Here is a 17,807-nt window from a genome sequence, read left to right as displayed (position 1 = left end):
GATGGTACCCCACAGGCTGAGTGCCAGCAATAAACCATGGTGACTAATGAGAATCTGAGATGATGAGGCAGATGTGAGTTCAGACAATTGAGCTAAGGAAGCAGCATTGTCAACTGCGTTCCTCCTCTCAAGGGTGATGGTACCTGTGGGAAGATGAAGGAATGACAGGAGAGAAATGTAATGGATCCTCACAGAAATATCCCTGAAACAATTCTAGCTGCTTTCCCAAAGCTAAGTGCCTCCAGGGATGTTTGCACATAGGTTGGCAAAGAGCAAGGGTGGGTCAGGCTGGGAGAGAACTGAGGTCTGGATGACCTGGGATTCCCTGAATGAGGTAGGTGAGGCCTCTGTGACCTCACAATTGAACCCTGCCCTAGTAATGCCAGCGTCTTACCTGAGGACAAGCCAGAGTCCAGAAGGAGGGCTTGAACCACAGCAAGTGCATGTGACTGGGTAAGTTTGGGCTGTTTTCTGGGATGGACACTACCTGAAATTAATCATGTGAGTGACTCACTCGGTTTGAGGCACTTCTTTATTGAGATCTTAAGTAGGGACAATGAAACATATTTGAAATGCCCCAGCCTGAGGAGAGCTCATCCTAAGAAGAGCTAGAAACAGCAGGAGTCAGAAGTCTCATAGCAGTGGGACTGGCCCTACAAGACCACATGGAGAGAAACCCCTCCACTCACAGAGAGAGAGAGGCCTTGGGATGAAGCCACACAGGTGGATCTGCACCAGGACTCCAGCCTCTGACCTAGGTGATAAGGACGGAGGGTTCCTGTTTGTATGCCTACATTAGACAATCACATGCAGGTTGATCAGGGAGTGTGGGCAAAGCATCCCTGGCACTGATATCTGTTCTTCCCTGATAATTCTGGTCCCTGGTGTTAACAATGTTTTCATTTATACTAAGACAGACATAGACAGCTGCCATAATTTGGGATCAGAATCCAATGTCACTGTCACAGGAAGCACCATGGCAGTACTCTCCTTCTAATTCTGTATTTATACATGTTTTCACTTGGATGTGTTTAGAGGAATGTTTATGCTCTGTGGAGGGAGAAATATACACAGGATTCCTGGGATGAAGTCATAACTTAACCTCACTGTGATATACTGGGAGCAGGGATGATAAAGGATATGAGGCACAATGTGGTTCTTTAACAGGACCTGTACTATAGCTGTATAAAAAGCTGCAGTAAGTATCTGAAAGATGTGTGACAAAACTAGTGTAACAAGGACTCAGGAAGCCAACACCCACAACTCACTGGAGAAAGAGGCCATGGGAAGTCCACACCCAGCCTGTATCACATGATAAGACTTCAGGCTCCAGGCTGATGCAGAATAAACTCAGCTAGTGAGCCCAAGCCAGGGACAACCTTCAGCTAAGGCAGCCCACAGTGTCAGGACAGGTAGGGAGTGTGTCATTGTCATTACTGCAGGGCTCTGAAGGGACATTGCTTCTAGACAGCACAATCCTTATCTTTTATAACTATGGGTTACACCCAGCATGGCTGAAGTCAGGGACACAATAGTAAACAGAACTACAGCCATCTCCCTAAGCTATCCACATTTACATTTAAATTATATGTAAAATTTAATGAAGAGAGGCCTCTGAAGAGAGTGTCAACTCAGTGCATAGTCTATCACTTAAGCCTTGAGCCTCCAGAATGTTAAAGATAATTACTGGCACCACCCACCCGTTTGTGACATCCCCACAGGAAGCACATGCTTCACAGGTAGGGGTGATTCTCATGGGATTCTCTAGACATGAACCTTCCTGGCAATCATCTTTACATTCAGCTCATAGGCCCTTCCCAGAATGGCCACAGTCACTGATGCCATACTCGATCCATCTTATTTTCAAATTTAAGCTTTTACTTATGAGACCTGAGTTAATATATTTGTGGTTGAATCTGTGAGTATGTCTGAGTGGATTTTGTCAAATTTCTTCAACTAACCACAACCTGTATTTGTGAGAAAAGGTGACAGCTGCTGAGGCAGAGCCAGCACCTGACTTGGAACTCCAGTTTCTAAATGACAACAGGAAGAATCTCTGCTGTTATACAGATCTCCAGAGCGACATTCTCAGAAGTCATTGACTGTTTCATGGCAGGACCAGGTAAGGGAATTTCATGACATCCTGCTTTCTGGGCAATCCTCCTGCAAGCTATGTTTAATAGTGGTGATGGGAGTGGCTGCACCCCAACATTTTCCATCAGCTGGATACCCAAAATCCTGCAGATGGCACACTTAAAATCTCATGACAAGAGAAACTTATTAATAAACTGAGCAGCAGAAATGACACACCAAGAGATGAATTGTGCCCATTAGGGCAGAGTATGATCCTTCCCTCCTGAACATGCTGGTCCCAGGGGTGAAGTTCCCTGGAGGAGAAGGACTAGATGTGAGCTTGTTCCCAAGAAATGATCTTAAGAGAAGCCTTCAGGTACTTCCCCTAAATGCCAGCCCAAAAGACATCTGTGGGCATTGACAGCCTTTGAGTTTCACAGACAGAGTGAGGCCTGGCCTCTGTGACCTCAAATGAGGGTCACTGTCATAGTTCAGGGTGTGACCCAGTTCAGAGGGCAGCAGAGTCCAGTATAGTGGACCAGGATTTAGCTCAGGAGAAGGTGGGCAGAGATCTATTTCAGGTAAGTGATTGCAGAAAATTCTGTAGGTGAAGAAGTGATCTCAAACCAGTGTACTTGGCAGGGGGCTCTCTGGAAAGGGGTGACAATGGCAGATTCGGTGTCTGAGGGGTTTCTGATTGACACGACAGATATGACCATGAGATGGGTTACAAAAACAAGGATCAGAGGAATACCCTCGCTGAACATGGCCATGTAGGACATTCAGAAAGAGGATGCCATCCCCACTCAGCAAACAGATGTTTTGATTATCGGTAGAGATTTCTATGCCTTAGCAAGGCATCCTCTAGATGATGGGAGGACTAACCTCTGCTGTTTCCTCTTACTGTGATATTCCATCAAGGGTTCAGACCACAGAAAGGAAATATACCATGGTTACTTGGTGGGACTCTCCTAATTGTATCTCACAACCTAGAAACAACAGATATTCCACATGAGCTCACAGATACCCCTCCACCATAGACAGCCAGCTGTGCAACAGGAAGGACTTACCCAAACAGCTTTCTCTCCTACCTATATCATCTTTGTATAATGTATAATTATTTCATGTGAACTGTGGGCTACTTCTGTCTATTTCTCTGCAAATTTCCCCGAGGACAGGTCAGTGATGTTGTGAGAACATGTAAGATGCTATTATCTTCCACTATCAAAGTCCACCTGGCTTTTCTTTTAATTTTTCAGAAATGCTGAAAATAGATCAAGACTTAGTCAAAGATTTGGGCAAAAATCGGCTGGAATGGATGGACTACCTCCACCCTTATGATAAACAGGTACTCTGACCCTGAAAAAGGCTGGACGCCAAATCAGAAGATATGGGGAACCAAGGAATTCCCTTACCCTAAAGAAGCCTGGGCCCAATAGGGAGAAAACATGGGCCTGGGCCATTCAAATGAAGGAAGCCAGGGCTAAACCAAGAAAATGAGAGTGACCAGGCCAATCCTGACCCTGGAAAAGCCCGGGCCCAAAGCAAGAAGAGATGTGGGCCTGGGCTAACCCCTGACCCTTAAGAAGCCTGAGCACAATTATCCAGAGAATTAGGCCTGGGACAATCAAAAGAAAAAGGCCTGGGCCAGACCAAGAAAATGAGTGTGCCCAGGCCAATCCTGACCCTGAAAAAGCCCGGGCCCAAAGCAAGAAGAGATGTGGGCCTGGGCTAACCCCTGACCCTTAAGAAGCTTGAGCACAATTATCCAGAGAATTAGGCCTGGGCCAATCAAAAGAAAAAGGCCTGGGCCAGACCAAGAAAATGAGTGTGCCCAGGCCAATCCTGACCCTGAAAAAGCCCGGGCCCAAAGCAAGAAGAGATGTGGGCCTGGGCTAACCCCTGACCCTAAAGAAGCCTGAGCACAATTATCCAGAGAATTAGGCCTGGGACAATAAAAAGAAAAAGGCCTGGGCCAGACCAAGAAAATGAGTGTGCCCAGGCCAATCCTGACCCTGAAATAGCCCGGGCCCAAAGCAAGAAGAGATGTGGGCCTGGGCTAACCCCTGACCCTAAAGGAGCCTGAGCACAATTATCCAGAGAATTAGGCCTGGGCCAATCATAAGAAAAAGGCCTGGGCCAGACCAAGAAAATGAGTGTGCCTAGGCCAATCCTGATCCTGAAAAAGCCCGGGCCCAAAGCAAGAAGAGATGTGGGCCTGGGCTAACCCCTGACCCTAAAGGAGCCTGAGCACAATTATCCAGAGAATAAGTCCTGGGCCAATGAAGAGAAAGAGGCCTGGGCCAGACCAAGAAAATGAGTGTGCCTAGGCCAATCCTGACCCTGAAATAGCCCGGGCCCAAAGCAAGAAGAGATGTGGGCCTGGGCTAACCCCTGACCCTAAAGAAGCCTGAGCACAATTATCCAGAGAATTAGGCCTGGGACAATTTAAAAAAGAGGCCTGGGCCACACCAATAAAATGAGTGTGCCCAGGCAATTCCTGACCCTGAAGAAGCCCGGGCCCAAAGCAAGAAGAGATGTGGGCCTGGGCTAACCCCTGACCCTTAAGAAGCTTGAGCACAATTATCCAGAGAATTAGGACTGGGCCAGTAAATAAAAGAGTCCTGGGCCAGACCAAGAAAATGAGTGTGCCCAGGCCAATCCTGACCCTAAAAAAGCCCGGGCCCAAAGCAAGAAGAGATGTGGGCCTGGGCTAACCCCTGACCCTAAAGGAGCCTGAGCACAATTATCCAGAGAATAAGTCCTGGGCCAATGAAGAGAAAGAGGCCTGGGCCAGACCAAGAAAATGAGTGTGCCTAGGCCAATCCTGATCCTAACAATGAAGAAATTTTGGCACAAAAACTAATGTAATATCAGCACAGATTAATCCCCTCCCAAAGAGGCCTGAACCAACTGCCAATCTAAAGTTAAACAACACTGTGGTTGCAGTTTGTACCATGAAGTTCTTTGATCAAGGCCTTAATTTCAGTTCTTATTTTACACCTAACCAAGACATCAGGGCACACTTGTCACAGATAGCCTTGTACAAACCTCTATGCTTCCTATAATGATTGATATAAGTGACATTCTGAGTACCAGATGTGTGGCTCTCACACACACACACTTCATTCAATCCAACATCTTCAACACGCTAAAAAGGATGACAACATTGCCATGAAGTGCCAAGGACTCACCTAAATAATCCAGTAACATGGATGCACCTTATCAAAAAGGGTGTTACAATGCACCCTGCACCTTATCTTGACTGACTTTTTTTAAAGAAAATTTCTCATACTCTAGTCATAGACTGCTCACCAAGAATCTTGGGCAAACCCAGAACTTGATCTGATTAACTGAAATCTGGATGCATTATCCCCTCCTAGAAGGGGAACTTGATAATGACATGATTATTGACACAGGTTCAAGGCCATAAGCTGATCCGGAAAGGAAACCCAGCACCTCCTTGAACCCTAAGTAGACTGGACTAATATTACATGGTGTGTGGACCACACCCTCTCGTCAACCCAGGACAAGATCCCACCACAAAGGAGGGAGTCTTTAAAGGGACAATATATCACCTTAATTACCTAAGGAAAAGGACATACCTATGATGCCGACCTGGTCTGAGGCCAGGCATTTTCTCACATCAATTTATTTTGTTGGACAAATAGCCTCATTTGTGACCCAATCTATGATATTTCACTTAGAAATTTGGACTCAACCACAACCGATCTTGCACTGATGATTGACATTATATCATAGACCATGAACTGTCATAAATGCTAATCTAGATTCTTCTTTGTGGTACCACTGTAGTTTGTGGGATGTACCTGTTATTCTTCCAACACATCCAACAAACAATCTCACAGCAGATGGATTAAGACCTCATTGCTCTCTAGTAATCTGAGTGTCACATAAACATCAAATAACAGCACAGCTCGGGATCAAGGGTGTGTGGGCCGCACCCAGCAAATCCTCTGTGCCCATGTCTTCCTGTATGAGGACTTTCAGAGAGCAAGGATAAAAAGCTGACTTGAAGTCTGACCTAGGTCACACCTACTGCTCCCAGAAGGTTGAACACACTTTAACACCATGAGTGGGGTGTCTGAAGAATGGCATACTCTGTGTACCTTCTACTACCTGGGTCTAGCTTAAATGTTAGGGTATGTGGGCCGTACCCTCTCTCCATAGACCCAGTGATACACTCACAGCAAGGGAGCAAGGACTATGCAATGACCTTTAATGGAACAAGGAACCACTCTCCTTAATATCAAGAAGAATTAGATAGCACAGGGTCTTATTGTGATTCACCTGAAACCCGCCCCCCACCATTCCATCCATCAAAAATCTTGATTCCTAAACAAGGCTTCTGAAGCTGATGACTGAAGGACAATCAAAATCAGTATGACTGGGGGCTAACTTAACACCAAGAAGCCTGAGTCAAGCTTAACTTCGACAGTTGTAGTCCTCATTCTCTCTTCATCACACCCAGGAGATTTCTTACGTTGGAGGATCAGGAGCACAAGCCATGGCCATCTGGACATCTGGGCCACACGAGATAAACAGTCTGGGCAGACACTGGCATGATGGGTGTGTGGGCCGCACCCTGGAGTCATTGTGTGCCCAACTGCTACCTGGTCTTCAAGAGATCCAGGACAAGATGATCTCATGTGTGTTAACACCAACACCTCAGAGGAAACTGGAACCACCACAAGGACCAGCGCAGGCTTCAAGACCTAGCCACTCCGTTGACCTTGACCTTCAATTGGATTTGATTAAAAATAACAAGTAACTTAAAAATGTGATGACCCTGGAGTACAGACACAACTTTAATGTGGATGTCTAGTAGAAAACACTGAAATCCACACTCTGGTGGAAACTAGACATAGTTTCTTATGTTTCTTTAGTGTCACCAGAGCCTACCTAGAAGAAGCAAGACTTATTCCCTGATTTCTATAGATCTCTGCCTTTATCTTATGTAACTAACACAGTGTCATCTTACAATATTCTTTCTCAAGTATTTCCTGCCCTACCATTATGTATATAGTCTTCAATAAATATAAGGTTTAATTGTGTCCTCGCTTTTCAATTGCTGTGAAGAGACACCATGACCATGGCAATTCTTATAAATGAAAACATTTAATTGGGGTGACTTGCTTACAGGTTCAGAGGTTCATTCCATTACCATCATGACAGGGAACATGGCAGCATGCAGGCAGACATGGTGCTGGGGGAGTTGCTGAGAGTCCTATAGCTTTCAGGCACCCGGAAGTCCACTGACAACTGGGTGGGATCCTGAGCATAGGAAACCTTAAAGTCCACCTCCACAGTGACACACTTCTTCCAACGAGGCCATAACCACTCCAGCAAAGCCACTCCTCCTAATAACACTCGCTATGAAATTTGGGGACTAATTGCATTTAAACTACCACAATCTTCCTCCATGGCTTATCCATAAATCCGTATTTTGACTGTTCCCTCTTTTTTTGCCTGATGGTTTTCAATCTTTGAATTGAACTTGAGAACAGGCTGTGATGTAGATACCACATCTCTTTCTTCCCTGTTGTCTCCAAGTGTATGGCATGTATTTGTATGCTCAGACCTCAAGATGATCAGCCCACCTCTGACCACGGTTTGTATATTTACCTTTAGTTGGAATCTCCCAAGGAAATCTAAACCAAGGGTCGTAGTAGCCAGAACTCTCACCCAGTCATAAAATCACAGAGAAAAAAATTTCTATATTGGAAGTGCAGCTGCCAATCTCTTCTAGTACCCAAATCAGATCACACCAATTTTTAGAGATTTTAGGATATGGGGGAGGAACAATTTAGTGCGGATCATAGGGCACAAGGCATCTGGAAAGTGTTTTCCAGCAGTGTCCACATGAAGATGAATGGACGGCCAGTGAGATTCCATGCATGGAGTCTAAACACAGGTACAGATCCATATTATAGAGATGTGCCATGGGAACTTGAGCCACTGGTGTGTGTGCTGGAGGTACCTGAGAACTGGAAGAACATTTTTATTACAGCCTGTAGACTTCAGGGTTTCTGACTGATCCCTTCTTCTTTAGAGAGTAATGGTGGCACCTGGATCACAGAGAGAGATAGTGTCCCCAGGTTCATGGTGTATTCCAATGGGACAATTGCTGTGGGTTTTATCTCACCCTATCACTCTATAGACAATGTCAAAAAATGGTTTGCAGAGCCAAGACCGTAACACACAATCCCACACACAGACGACTAAGTCAGGAGGATATGTATAGGTTTCCTCTGGGGCTCTGTGTGTCTGGACAACTCATCTCTTTAGTTTCCATTGTCTGGATGTGTCACTTTATCCAGTCATCCATCCACTTACTGAAAGGTATCTGTGTTGCCTCTGCATTTGCACATTGTGAACAAAACCGACATAGATGTTTGTGTTTGGATTCTTGTGTAGGCACAGTAACATGTTATTAAACAAGGGATGAGAAGAGGGGCCTCTCTAGAATAACGCATCATAAATAAAACATGTTGAGCTGGGGATATGGGCATTAGCTCTCAATGGGTAAGAACATTTGCTGTGCAAGCATGGAGACCTGAGTTCGAATCTTCAACACCCAAATAAATATCTGGTGAGACCACTTGTGCCTGTAATCCTAGCACCAGGAGGCAAAGACTGACAGATCCTGGAAATCCCGGAAGCCAATCTCAGAGAGAGCAATTCAGTGAGAGACCCTGTTTCAAGGGCAAAGGGTTGAAGAGTGGTAGAAGCTGCCTTTAAGCAGCCTTCTGCGCATCCTGCTGTGGTCACTCAGAAGCACATAAGTGCGCATGGGCGCACTGACACACACACACACACACACACACACACACACACACACACACACACACACCAAAATCAAACAAAGAAAACTCCCAAAACCTTGCTTAACATTCCAGACTGGGGAAGCAACACAGAAAACTCAAGAGCTAACCAGCAGGGGGCAGTGTTTGCAAAACATGGACAACAGTTACAAAGTAGTTTCCAATTGTTTACTTCCTTCACTATATGAAATGTTTTTGAAATTCTCTCTCCCTCCCCCTCTGTTCCTACCTCCGTGTGTGTCTGAGAGAGAGAGAGAGAGAGAGAGAGAGAGAGAGAGAGAGAGAGAGAGAGAGAGAGAGAGTGTGTGTGTGTGTATTGTGATGTGTGTGTGATGCATATATGTGTGAGTAACGTGCAGTTACAGGAGGCTAGAAGCAAGTACTGGAGTTCCTGGGACAGTCTTCAGGTCTTCTGGAAGAGCAGCAAGCCTTCTTAACCACTACACCATATCTCAGATCCTATGTTTCTTTATTATTTCACAGGCATGTGTGTATCACGAGGGGGATAAATCATCAGTTCTCATGGGATTTGTCTAGAAATCTTAAGTTAAACTTGTAAGGACACATTGTCAAAGAAACACAACAGCATGGTTAGGGGCAAGGACTGTTTCCATGGCATAGAGCTACAGTTTGAGCTCTCACAGAAGAGATTTGTGCTGCTTTTTCCCTGTGACTGCTGGTTTGGGTTCCACACTGTAGACAGCTCCTTTGCAGCAGAATATATCTTTGCTTTGAAGGCCAGCACCAGAATTCTGTAGTGAACACTGACCAAGAAAGAGTTGCAAACAGCCACAGGCTCTGACTGAGAGGAAGAAAAGGAGCTGTAGAGGACTGGATGGGCAGGACCTGGGACAGATGATATTTACACCTATAAAACACAGGGCTTTCAGGAACCAACCAGAAAATGCCTGTAATTCAATGGGGGGAAAAAAAGCTATGAACACGAACTTGCTATAGGAAAGGCATCCATTTATCTGCTCCAAACATGTCATTTCCTGTGTGTCCCAAGAGCAGTGAAGGCCCGCACTCAAGACAGCTCTATTGTGCTTCCTTCAGGGTGCCTTTTCCCTAATGTACAGACAGCTGTGGCTAATGCTGCTTGGGCTTCTGTCTGTGGCTCAGACACATGAGGATTAGCCTGTAGGTGTTAAGGCTGCTGAACTTACCTTCTCTGTGGAGACCCAGTGGAAGCTCCAAAACCTTCAGCAGCTATTCCTTCCTGTGTATGGAGTATTTATAAAATATACCTGCAGATGCAGTTTTGAATGTTGGCCTCGGGTGGGAACATGAACCCATGTATATCATTACTATTGTAGAGTTGATCTCTATTGATTGGCAAAATTAAGAGACTAGAAGATGTTCTGAAGCTTGTTGTGGGTTATTCTGATCTCACTGTGATGACACTCCTTGAGACTGGCAATAAAGTTTTCTTAGAATCAGAGGGCAGAGCTAATTACAACCTGACCAAAATTAGCCATAGAGGTTTTGGAGGACAAAGGACATATAGAGAGACACAGGAAATAGTAGGGAGGGGCTTAGGAGAGTCTAGGCTCTTTTGGATCAAGAAGGAGAGAGGTCACTGGTCACTCCACAGCCACTTCTCTTATCACTGAGGTTCTTACCCAGATATCCAACTCCAGAGTTTTTATTGATAAAGATTAGTTAGATAAATACTTCAATAGCTCAAAGGAGAAATGCCTTCTGTTGGTTCAAAGGCCCCACCTCACTCAATGTAATACCACTATTACCTCAAATTTTAAAGATGTATTATAGAAGGTTTGTGGAAGTCAAGACTGGTTTCCCTGCAAATGCTACTGTTATGTGTTACTGCACTGGAGCACCCTGCTCTCCAAAATCAGTTGGGGTCCTGAGTCATGTCTCACTTTCCTGCTTTGACTTTCTTAAATTATCTGAACTTGGGACCCGAGTGATGGGGTTTCTTTCCTTCTGCTTCCTGGGTACATCCCACCACTCCACAACCTGGCCCCGCAACAGAATCCTACTCCTGGGTGAACAGCAGTCCTGGTTTGACCAGCGCCTTCCCAGTTTGGGCAGAGAAAGTCTTGTAGTCTGGACTCAGCTAAGCTCCAGGCAGAGCAGGAGGGACCATGGCCACGGAACAAGGGAATAACTACATTTGTTTCTTGGAGATGCTGGAGGTGAAAAGCAACCTCTATTACTAGGTTTCCAAAGAACCCCAGACAGCTATGTGCTCAGTGGGAAATGACTGATCAGCTAAAGCTCAAATCGCATATAAAATCTCACACACTAGAAGTAAGAGACTTCAACACTCTGCTCTCACCCTAAACAGGACCTCCAGACAGAAACTTAACAAAGAAACAAAAGAACTAATAGAAGTTTTGACCCAACTGGGTTTAACAGACATCTATAGAACATTCCACCCAAATACAAAGGGATACACCTTCTTCTCAGTGCCACATGGAACCTTCTCTAAAATTGACCACATAATAGGAAACATAGCAAACCTCCACAGATACAAAAAAAATCGGAATAACCCCCTGTATCTTATCAGACCACCATGCATTAACATTAGAATTCAACAATAACACAAATCACAGAATCCCTACAAACACATGGAAATTGAACGATGCACAATTGCACCATCCCTGGGTAAAGGAAGAAATAAAAAAAGAAATTAAAGACTTCCTGGAATTCAATGAGAATGAAGACAAAACATATCCAAATATATGGGACACTCTAAAAGCAGCACAGAGAGGAAAGTTCATAGCACTAAGTGCCCACATGAAGAAACTGGAGAACAGTCACACTAGTGACAGACTCCAAGAGGGATACTTTCACGGAAGGGAGACCCGAACCCAAGGAACAACGAGACCACGAGCTTGGATGCAACAGCAAGAGGCTTTATTGATAATACACGGGTACCCGGGGCGTCTCAGTCTCGGGAACTGAGAGCCCCGAGCTGGGGACTCAGGGGTTCTTTTATAGCAAAAAGCGCAGTACAGAAGCGAGAAGCCTAGTAACAGGACCCTGATTGGGCAATTTAAATGAGGCTGGGGCTCAGAACGAGGGCAATTGAGGTTTTGCTTGGAACTCAAGTCTCGGCCTTGGCCCTATCTGAGGAACAATAGGTCTCTGTGCTTGCCCAATCTTGCTGGGCTGGCCATCTGGTCGCAGCAGACACCCAGCCTGTGTCCCTGGGCAGAGCTCCCTTCTGATAGCAATGACTATTCAACTGTGGGGGAAACGGAATTTTCCATAAGCCTCAGCTGCCTGTTTAGACTGGGCCAGGGTCTTTCACTAGAGAATTAATAGCACAGCTGAGTGCTCTAGGACAAAAAGGAGCAAACTCACCCAGGAGGAGCAGACACCAGGAAATAATCAAATTGAGGGCTGAAATCAATCAAGTAGAAACCAGGAAAAAATTGCGAAGAATCAATGAACAAAGAGTTGGACCAGGAAATAATCAAATTGAGGGCTGAAATCAATCAAGTAGAAACCAGGAAAAAATTGCGAAGAATCAATGGAACAAAGAGTTGGTTCTTTGAGAAAATCAACAAAATAAACAAACCTCTGTCCAAACTAACCAAAAAAACAAGAGAGAGAGTATGCTAACAAAAACAGAAATGAAAAGAGGGACAAAACAACAGACACTGAGGAAATCCAGAGAATCATCAGGGTATACTTTGAAAATCTGTACTCCACAAAATTTGAAAATTCAAAGGAAATGGACAATTTCCTGGATAAATATCACTTGCCAATACTAAATCAAGAACAGATAAACAATCTAAACAGACCTACAACTCTGATAGAAACAGTCATCATAAGTCTCCCAACCAAAAAAAGCCCAGGCCCAGATGGCTTCAGTGCAGAATTCTACCAGAAATTCAAAGAGCTAATTCCAATACTCCTCAAAGTATTCCACACAATAGAAGTGGGAGGCTCACTGCCAAACTCTTTTTATGAGGCTACAATTACCTTGGTAGCCAAGCCACACAAAGACATAACTAAGAAAGAGAATTATAGACCAATTTCCCTCATGAACTCAATAAAATACTAGCAAATCGGATTCAAGAACACATCAGAAAAATCATCCACCATGATCAAGTAAGCTTCATCCCAGGAATGCAGGGATTGTTCAACATTAGAAAATCTATCAATGTAATCCACCATATAAACAAACTGCGAAAGAAAAACCACATGATCATCTCACTAGATGCTGGAAAAGCCTTTGACAAAATCCAGCACCCCTTCATGATAAAGGTCCTAGAGAGATCAGGGATAATAGGAACATACTTGATCATAATAAAAGCAATATACAGTAAACCAACAGCTAACATCAAACTACATATAGAGAAACTCAACCCAATTCCTCTGAAATCAGGAACAACATAAGGCTGTCCACTCTCTCCATATCTCTTCAATATTGTACTTGATGTTCTAGCTACAGCAATAAGACAACAAAAGGAGATAAAGGGGATACAAATAGGAAAAGAAGAAGTCAAACTTTCACTATTTGCAGATGATATGATAGTTTACATAAGTGACCTGAAAAACTCCCCAAGGGAACTCCTAGAGCTGATAAACACCTTCAGCAATGTGGCAGGATACAAGGTAAACTCAAAAAAATCAGTGGCCCTGTTATATACAGATGATGAAGTGACTGAGAAAGAAATCAGAGAAACATCACCCTTTACAATAGCCATAAACAGTATCAAATATCTGAGAATAATGTTAACCAAGGAAGTGAAAGACTTGTATATCAAGAACTTTGAGTCTCTAAAAAAAGGAACCAAAGAGGATACCAGAAAATGGAAAGATCTCCCATGCTCTTGGATTGGTAGGATCAACATAATAAAAATGGCAATCTTGCCAAAAGCAGTCTACAGATTCAATGCAATCCCTATCAAAATTCCATCACAATTCTTCAAGGACCTGGAAAGAACAATAATCAACTTTATATGGAAAAACAAAAGGCCCAGGATAGCCAAAACAACCCTATACAATAGAGGAACTTCAGGAGGCATCACAATCCTTACTTCAAGCTCTATTATAGAGCTATAGTCCTGAAAACAGCTTGGCATTGGCACAAAAATAGTAGACCAATGGAACCGAATTGTAAACCCTGATTTTAACCCACACACATATGAACACTTGATTTTTGACAAAGAAGCTAAAACTATACAATGGAAAAAAGAAAGCATCTTCAACAAATAGTTCTGGCATAACTGGGTACTGGTATGCAGAAGACTGCAGATAGATCCATGTTTATCGCCTTGTACAAACCTTAAGTCCAAATAGATCAAAGATCTCAAAATAAATCCAGCCACACTGAAACTTTTAGAAGAGAAAGTGGGAGATACTCTTCAACGAGTTGGTACAGGAGACCACTTCCTGAACATAACACCAGTGGCACAAACACTGAGATCAACAATTAACAAATGGGACCTCCTGAAACTAAGAAGCTTCTGTAAGGCAAAGGACACAGTCAGCAAGACAAAAAGGCAATCCACAGAATGGGAAAAGATATTCACTAACCCCACATCTGACAGAGGGCTAATCTCCAAAATTTACAAGGAACTCAAGAAGCAAGTCTCCAAAACACCAAAGGATCCAAGACCCAGCAATTCCACTCTTAGGTATATATCCAAATGAGACAAATTCATACAACAAGAGCATCTGCTCCACTATGTTCATAGCAGCATTATTTGTAATAGCCAGAACCTGGAAGCAACCTAAATGCCTCTCAACTGAAGAGTGGATAGAGAAAATGTGGTACATTTACACAATGGAGTATTACTCAGCAGAAAAAAAATGGAATCTTGAAATTCACAGGTAAATGGATAGCACTGGAAGAAACCATCCTGAGTGAGGTAACCCAGTCGCAAAAAGACAAACATGGTATGTACTCACTCATAAATGGATTTTAGACATGGATCAGGATAGTGCCAGTCTGCACTTCCACTGACAGAGAGTCTGGGAAACAGGAAAGAACCTAAAAGATATGCATAGTACCCAAGAGAAGAGGAATGAGGCAAGATCCTCTGAACAGATTGGGAACACGGCGAGGGGTGGGGGGAGTGGGAGCTGGGAAGAAGAGAGGGGGAGAAGAGGAAGAGAGAGTAGGTCATGGGGGAACAGGAAGGTTGAGGGGGGTAGAATAGGGGGAAGAGGGAATCATAGGTTAGAAGACAGAAAAGGCACCAGTGTGACCTCTAATAATCTAAAGGGATGACACCAATTGGCAAGCTAAGTAGGCTTGTTAATTAGCATACTCTCTCTCCACCTTTTGGTTAGTTTGGATAAAGGTTTGTCTATCTTGTTAATTTTCTCATAAAACTGATTCTTTGTTTCATTATTTCTTTGTATTGTTTCACTTGTTCGGTTGTTTTTTCTTGTCTTTCTTTAGATTCTTTAAGAGATTTATTTATTTTATGTTGTTTGTAGCAATTGTAAAGGGTGATGTTTCTCTGATTTCTTTTTCAGCCCTTTTATCATCTGTATATAGTAGGGCTACTGATTTTCTTGAGTTGATCTTGTAGCCTGCCACTTTGCTGAAGGTGTTAATCAGCTGTAGGAGTTCCCTGGTAGAGTTCTTTGGGTCATTGATGTAAACTATCATATCATCTGCAAACAATGAAAGTTTGACCTCTTCCTTCCCAATTTGTATCCCCTTGATCCCCCTTTGTTGTCGTATGGCAATGGCTAGAACTTCAAGTACCATGTTGAAAAGGTATGGAGAGAGTGGACAGCCTTGTTTTCTTCCTGATTTTAGAGGAATCACGTTGAGTTTCTGTCAATAGAGGAGTCTAAAATGGCTGAGAGGCACTTGAGAAAGTGCTCAACATCCTTAGCCATCTGGGAAATGCAAATCAAAACAACTCTGAGATACCATCTCACTCCTGTCAGAATGGCTAAAATCAAAAACGCCAAGAACAATTTATGCTGGAGAGGATGTGGTGAAAGGGGGACACTCCTCCATTGCTGGTGGGAGTACCAACTGGTTCAGCCACTTTGGAAATCAGTATGGAGATTCCTCAGAAAAATGGGAATAAACCTACCACAAGACCCAGCAACTCCACTCTTAGGCATATATCCAAAAGATGCCCATTCATACAACAAGGATGTCTGTTCCACTATGTTCATAGCAGCATTATTTGTAATAGCCAGAACTTGGAAGCAACCTAGATGTCCCTGAACCAAAGAGTGGATAGAGAAAATGTGGTATATTTACACAATGGAGTACTATTCAACAGAAAAAAAACAATGGAATCCTGAGATTTGCAGGCAAATGGATGATACTAGAAGAAACCATCCTGAGAGAGGTAACCCAGTCACAAAAAGAGAAACATAGCATGTACTCTCGCATATATGGATTTTAGACATAGATCTGGGAAGTGCCAGCCTACAATCCCATGGCCAGAGAGTCTGGGAAACAGAAACTGCATTCAGTGGCTGATGGAAGAAGTGGCAGACTCCCATGGCTAAGCACTGAGCTGAACTCAAGAAAGCCAGTAACAGAGAGAGAGGACTGATGACCAAAGGGATTAAGACTGGGCTGGTTTAACCCCCAGAAACAGCTGACCTGACAAAGGTTAATTCTTGAATCCCAGGCATCAGCCTGGGAATCCAGCATGGGACTGATCAAGACCCCCTGAATCTGGGTGTCAGTGAGGAGGCCTAGGGAATCTATTGAGCCTTGGGCAGTGGATCAGTACCCATCCCAAGTATACACACGGACTTTGGACTCGCATCCAACAATGTGAGATGCACTCTCACCCTGAACTCTTGGGGGAGGGTCTAGGCCCTGTCCTGGATGAAATGACAGACTATGGACACCCCCATGGAGGGCCTCACCCTCCCTGGGGAAATGAGGGGATAATGGGGGGTTGGGGGGGAGGGCACGGGAGGAGGGGAGGGAAAGGAAGAGGTACCTGGAACTGACTTGTGAAGCAACCTTGTTTCTTATCTAAATTTAAACTGAAAAATAAATTTAAAAAAAGATTTATTTATTTCTTGAATGTTTTGGTTTGTCTTTCCTTCCATTTCATTTATTTTTTCCTTTGTTTTTTCTTCTCTTTATTTAAGGGATTTCCTCCTTTCCTCTTTAAGGGTCTCTATCATCTTCATAAAATCATTTTTAAGATCCTTCACTTCATCTTCATCTGAGTTGGGCTTTTCAGGTCTTGCTGATGTGGAGTCCCTAGACTCTGGTGGCGTCATATTGGTCTTTCTGTTGTTGAGTGTGTTCTTATACTGTTGTCTTCCCATCCCTTCTTCGAGTGGGTGCATATGGGGTCTCTCCCTCTCCTCTCGTCTCCTGGTGGTGTTGGTGGGCCAAGACTTCAGGGTCTGCAACTCTGGACTGTCCGACCTCTCCTGGTGTTCTCCTCACTCAATTGGAGGGTGTAGGGGGGTCAAGACTCAAGTGGAGGATAGAGGGTGGAGGGCAGAGGGCATAGTAAGGTGTGGCCAGACTCAGGGTGGTCCATCCTTCCGGGATGGGCCCACTCTATACTCAGAGCAGGCCCAGGAAAATCCAAGGGGGGGGGTTGGCGGGAGTTGGGCCCCGATCAGAGCCCACACTCACCTCTTAAGCTTATATCTTGTACCTATCTCTCACTTAACTTTAAAGACACATACAGGTACCTGGAACTAATCAGTAAATAAGCATGCAGTGTATTTTCTTAAGCCTAGTGGATGAATTTTGAGGTATGGATAGGAAGAGTATGGGAGATGACCAAGATGTCAGTGATTCAACAAAGAAGAGAGTGCTTAGTGGGTTTTTATATAGAATGTTTACATATTTTTACCTCTTGGCTCTGAAGCACAAGATTTTTTTATATCATCTTTATAATGCTAGAATCATCAGTGCATGCTCAGTGGAAGTGTGACCATGATATAATCCTG

At 44.0% G+C, this 17,807-nt stretch overlaps 1 long non-coding RNA gene across 1 annotated transcript in view; it reads left to right on the top strand.

The window, feature by feature from the left end:
* Nucleotides 1–312: 312 nt before the first annotated feature.
* Nucleotides 313–17,807, top strand: part of LOC121137758 — a 316,737-nt gene continuing 299,242 nt past the window's right edge. Inside the window, exons 1-2 of the long non-coding RNA XR_005875063.1 lie at nucleotides 313–453; nucleotides 1,986–2,122. This is a non-coding gene — a long non-coding RNA (uncharacterized LOC121137758). The remainder of the gene's footprint in view (nucleotides 454–1,985; nucleotides 2,123–17,807) is intronic.

The sequence above is a fragment of the Mesocricetus auratus genome, unplaced genomic scaffold (assembly GCF_017639785.1).
Source record: "Mesocricetus auratus isolate SY011 unplaced genomic scaffold, BCM_Maur_2.0 Super-Scaffold_100694, whole genome shotgun sequence".
NCBI lineage: Eukaryota > Metazoa > Chordata > Mammalia > Rodentia > Cricetidae > Mesocricetus > Mesocricetus auratus.
The sequence above is the reverse complement of the archived record's forward strand: the minus strand, read 5'-3'. Positions and strand labels throughout refer to the sequence as shown.